We start from the raw sequence: 6166 nt of genomic DNA, 5'->3' as shown, positions 1-6166 counted from the left end.
TATACCCTTATACCCACGTTTAATGGGTTCACGGTATAAAAAGTTTTTTAATGGACATCCCCAACACAACAGAACAGACAGAAATAGTTTTAGCTAAGCATAGTCGCGATCGTCGCGCGGTTCAAGAGAATTCCCAACAAAACCTAAGGGACTTTTTTCCGTAAATAGGTCGTTGAACTACAGAAATATCCGCAAATTGCTGAGTTTGCGCTATGAGTAAACATAATCGGCACCCGATCAGACAAGAGACAGAGAAGACTCCGATACCATCATATGCCGGAGAAATGTAACATGTGGACGTTTACTCTACAGAAAGGATAGAAAATACTTTTTAACCAGCATCGATAAATTTACTTAATTGCCAGTCGATTTACGTCGATATAAAGGCTCCACTTGTACAACTATAAGAACTATTTACTGTGACTATGAAAAGTCCTTAAACTCACATTCCATTAGATCAATGTTGTCAAACAAATTTGACATTGTGATCGTAAACGCACCGCCCCTACACAGTACATCCAACGGGCAGGTCGAATATTTTCACGGCACTTAAGGAATAAAAGCTGTCTGAAAAATTGAAACTACGTCAAAACTACTGTCGACAATACCCTTCTTGGAACAATAAAATATAATTGGTCGATTCAAATAAAAAACCAACACAAATTATTCACGCTATCCCTATATATGTTGTAGTGCAGATAAACGAAAAAATAACATCAGCACAGGAAAAATCGCTAGAACAACAAAATAAGAACAGAGTCCAAACAACATAAGAAGCGGGTAAGAAGGTATGGGTATAATCCATTAAGAGAAGCAACGGTGAAGGCGGAGTTGGGTACGAAGAGGGAGGATGGTCCATTAGAACAAACTTAAATAAACTTTTATCCAAGTATTATAAGAAATAATAAGACATTTTTTTGTATATTTAAATTAACACGTTTTATCTATACTTTGATGACTGGGAAAAGATAATGTATAAATAAGAAGCTCGCCAATTTTTGTATAATAGACATATATGAAGTATCCAAAACCAAAGTTTTTCAAAATTTCAAATTATTATATTTCTGAATAAAATACCCAATTAACCTGTAAGAAAATTCATATATTTCCCGTTCAGCATAATAATATAATATTAGACTTAGACGAAGGTAATATGGTGGATAATTGCGTAACAAAGACCTTCGCTGTACATGACAGCGCTGCCACTGTGAGCACCACTTTCTGTAAAAGATTACACGATCTCTTATGTGCAAAACAACTGATAAAACCAGAGGACGGGTTTCAATCTACCCAAGGAGGAGTTAACACGCGAAAGACAAAAAGAGCTGATAATGCTTTTGGGCCGGGTGCCGTTGCAACAGAGTTGCAGGCGAAATTTGACGCTCGCACCCTCAAGGGAACTGATTGTTCGCAAGAGACGCCGACTCAGCATTCTGCCGGCTTGCCTGCAGCTGCGACTTCTTTTAGGTTAAACGATCTTTTACTGTAGTGTGTTCACTCACACATATACATAAATACATAGCTCAACTTGTTACACTTTGTTGCAAGTCTAAAAAAATATAAATATATATAGAGACGCATAGCATAAATATGATTGTATATGTTTATGCACATACACATGCTCATACATACATACAGTGCTGCGGAATTAAGTACCATGATGCCACTTGAGCAGGCCAATACCATTGATCAACAGCTAACCGCTGATCTTGCACTTTAGCCATTCCGAGAGTGAGCGCCCTAGCGTATGAGTACACCCGCTCTCTCTCTAAATATATATATATATTATATATATACATATATATGCTGTTATATATATATATTTGTATATGCTGTTATCGGTCTAAAGCTGCAAAGGAAGAGAGAGAGAGAGATAGCGGGTGTACTCATACGCTAGGGCGCTCACTCTCGGAATGGCTAAAGTGCAAGATCAGCGGTTAGCCGTTGATCAATGGTATTGGCCTGCTCAAGTGGCATCAAGGTACTTAATTCCGCAGCACTGTATGTATGTATGAGCATGTGTATGTGCATAAACATATATAAATATATATATATATATATTTATACACGTATCCATAAGCTATGTACATTATATTGAATTGAAAAAATTCATTCTGAAGAAGCAAGCCAAACAGCACTGTCGTGGTTTCGGTTTCAATATATATATTTGTACAATGCGGACTCGACTTGGTCACGAATCCCTGGCTGGATGCAGTATACCAAGTACAAGCAATAATAAATCCCAGCAGGCAGACGACATACTCTGACTGCGGCTTTATGGTCAACAAAGAGGCTATCTGTGATAGCTGCCGTCGTAACTTGGACATTGAGCATCCCACATACTGAGTGGACAGTGGGTGTTATGTTAAAATAGCGCGGTGGCCTACAAAACAAAATAAAAACGAGAACGAAAAACAAACTTCGGCACGCCGAAGATCTAATACCCTTGCAGATCCAAATTATATAATGCTCATAGTGCTTTGCCCGTATCTAAGAAACACAGGAAAAATTGTTAATACCGAGTTTGGTCAAGATATTTTGATAAACAAAAAAGATTTTTAATCAAAAACCTAGTTTTCACCCGATCTTTTTTTTGGCATATAGTCCGATGTTAATAGGATTTTGCAAAATGAAGGGAATATAGTGAAATCTTTAAATGCCGTGTTTAATCAGAAGATCTTGAATGACAAAAAAGTTTTCCATACAACAACTTAATTTTCGACCGATCTTTCCTATGGTAGCTATATGATATGGTGGTCCGATCCTTATAGGATTTTTCAATTGTATGAAGGCCATAGTAAAACTAATAATTCAGAGTTTGGTCTAGATATCTTGATAAACAACAATTTTTAATATACAACAACTTAATTTTTGACCGATCGTTCCAATGGCAGCTACAGTCACGGACAAAAGTATTGGCAATTGTGGTGTTGTCAACTAAATATTCGAAATTTGAGAATAACCAACTTATTATTTTATTGAAATATATTTTTTTTATGATCTTTTAAATATCTAACTCACTTAAAAGTATTAAAAAAGGAACATTTTTTGTTGCTTCAAGCCTTACAAATAAAAAACAAAAAATATGGTAATTTTCATAGGGACAAAAGTATTGGCAAAAACTTAAATAATTGTGTTAAAATTTAAAAAAATAAAACATGAGATAAAAATTAATACTTAGTCGGCATGCCTTTTTGTTTTATAACGCTTTCCAGGCGATTTGGCATCGAATGCACCAATTTCCGGGCAACACTTGGCACAATTTTGTGCCACTCTTCCATTAGGGCTTCTTTAAGCTCAGTCTTTGTTGCTTTGAGCTGTATTGTATGCAAGCCACATTCGCACATCATGGGCCGTGTGCTTTGGATCATTGTCCTGTTGAAAAGTGAAGTGACTGCTTAACATCAACTTTTCAGCGCTTTTTTTTAAATTTGCCTTCAATATTTCCAAGTAAACACGCTTGTCCATTGTTCCTTCGATGAAAACTAGTTCACCCACACCAGCTGCGGACATACAACCCCACACCATAACACCTCCACCACCGTGCTTTACTGTGGGCATTAAGTTGCAACTATTGTATGCCGTATTGGGTTTTCTCCACACTTTAATGCGGCCATCTGAGCGAAAAATATTAAACTTACTTTCGTCGGAGAATAGGACATCGTTCCAGTAAGTTAATGGCTTCGATTTAAATTCTTTGGCGATTGCCAATCTCTTCGATTGGTTAACACTCGAAATAAGTGGTTTGCGTCTTGCAATTCTCGCATTGTACCCAGCCTTGTGTAGTACCCGCCGTACCGTTTTGGAGTGAATTTCTTTCCCAGTCTCTTCTTTAACCTCTGATACTATTTGGGATGATGTGATTTTTGGGTTTTTCTTGATCTTTCTTATTATTTAGGTGCAATCACGATCGGTTAACTTTCGTGGGCGGGCGGTGCGATCAGCGTTTTCTACCGTAGGGTCGTCTGAAAATCTATGGACTATGCTCCGAATGGTAAATTGACTTCTGTCCAATAGCTCGCAAATTTCTTTAAAGGATTTGCCTTGTTTGCGTAAATTTAAAATAATTTTTCGCTGCTCTACGGTGGTTTCACACTTCTTACCGGCCATTTTTGCAAAATAATATATAAATTGATGCTTAAACAATTTTTTCTAAGTATTTTTTTTTAAGATTCAAATAACGGTGCTTACAGAGTTACATTTTTGCAAAGAAAAGTGTGACCATATAAAAATAATATTAAAATAACAACTTTATATTGAAAATTGCCAATACTTTTGTCCCTATAAAATTACGGGTACTTGGAATTAAATAATTATTAAAAATTAACCATGCCGCCAAAGTTTTTAAAAATAATTAGATTGCATGCACAAATAGCTAATAATCGTATGAAAAATATAAAATTATTAAATATTAGACGGTATATTGGACAAAACCGACAATAAAACAAGATAATATTAAATTGCCAATACTTTTGTCCGTGACTGTATATGATATAATGGTCCGATCCAGCTGGTTCTGAAATACTATTTTAGAGCTATATGTCAAGTTTGGTGACTCTAGCTCTTATTATTTACCAAAATTGCCCAAAAAACAGGATGTCGATGTCGATTTATATCGACTGCTTGGAAACGGAGTAAGTTATCGATTAGGAGCACCTACATCGAGCCACTAACCATACAACATATAGACTGGACATGAGTACCGGAAAGCAGCCACACAATGTATCGGAGGCATCTGGTCCAAACTCGCGAGTAAGGGAGTAAGATATACATATGATGTATTTTTGAACCGCTTACTCTAAGGAAAGTGCTTGGCGAACTCTCTTCCATATGATTTGTGCGATAGAACGGCAACGCTGTTAACTTTTATCTCGCTCGCACTTACTCTCAGCTCTCAATGCTCTCTCTATGTTTAGGGATCGTTTAAATGTGTGTGTGTGTGTGTTTGTCCGACAACCAAAACTGCGCACAAATTCAATTTTTCTCAAATGCTGAGGCATTTCTACCCTTTTGAAGGCACGGCTTATTTGAAATAGAGAAAGGGATTGCCACGTCGATGCGAAATTCTTGCATATTAGCTCGCTATCGTTGGTAAGGGTACCCAAGCGTTGCCATGTGTACATTTAAAATATTTTGGACTCGCTATTCACGCATAATTGCATAATTTGTATATGAATAGAAGCATTTATGCGCTTGTTTGCCTGTTGCTTGCCTGCGTGCTTGTCCCCGATGCAAATTTAACAAGATTTTAGGATTTCCGATTTTGGACCTCTACACATAGACACACACAGACAAATGTCTGTGAATGGGCTGATCATGGGCGCAAAAGAAAATATCATTATTGGCACGCGTCTGACGCGTGCCCTTCTTTTTTATGATTTTGATGAATGAAATTTGAGTAAAAATAAAAATCTATAAAATATTAAAATAAACCAAATTAAAAAAAGGAGCGATTATATATTTATAGTTTTAATAATTTTGGTGATCAGTCACTTGACCTCCATATGCAGGTGCTTGTCAAAAGTTGACCCATTCGACCCAACGAGCTGCTGCAGGGAATAAGGGGTCAACATTCATTCATCAAAATCTCAAAAAGAGGGACGCGCGTCAGACGCGTGCCAATAATGTATTTTCTTTTGCGCCCATGATTAGCCCATTCACAGACATTTGTATGTGTGTGTCTGTGTGTAAAGGTCCAAGATCAGAAATCCTAAAATCTTGTTAAATTTGCATCGGGGACAAGCAGGCAGGCAAGCAACAGGCACACAAGCGCATAAGTGCTTCTATTCATATACAAAATATGCAATTATGCGTGAATAGCGAGTCCAAAATATTTTAAATGCACACATGGCAACGCTTGGGTACCCTCACCAACGATAGCGAGCTAAAATGCAAGAATATCGCATCGACGTGGCAAACCCTTTCTCTATTTCAAATAAGCCGTGCCTTCAAAAGGGTAGAAATGCCTCAGCACTTGAGAAAAATTGAATTTGTGCGCAGTTTTGCTTGTCGCACACATACACACACACACACACATATTGAAACGATCCCTAAACATAAAGAGAGAGCATTGAGAGCTGGGAGTAAGTGCGAGCGAGATAAAAGTTAACAGCGTTGCCGTTCTATCGCACAAATCATATGGAAGAGAGTGCGCCAAGCACTTTCC

The sequence above is a fragment of the Drosophila virilis genome, chromosome X (genome assembly GCF_030788295.1).
Source record: "Drosophila virilis strain 15010-1051.87 chromosome X, Dvir_AGI_RSII-ME, whole genome shotgun sequence".
Lineage (NCBI taxonomy): Eukaryota > Metazoa > Arthropoda > Insecta > Diptera > Drosophilidae > Drosophila > Drosophila virilis.
The sequence above is the reverse complement of the archived record's forward strand: the minus strand, read 5'-3'. Positions refer to the sequence as shown.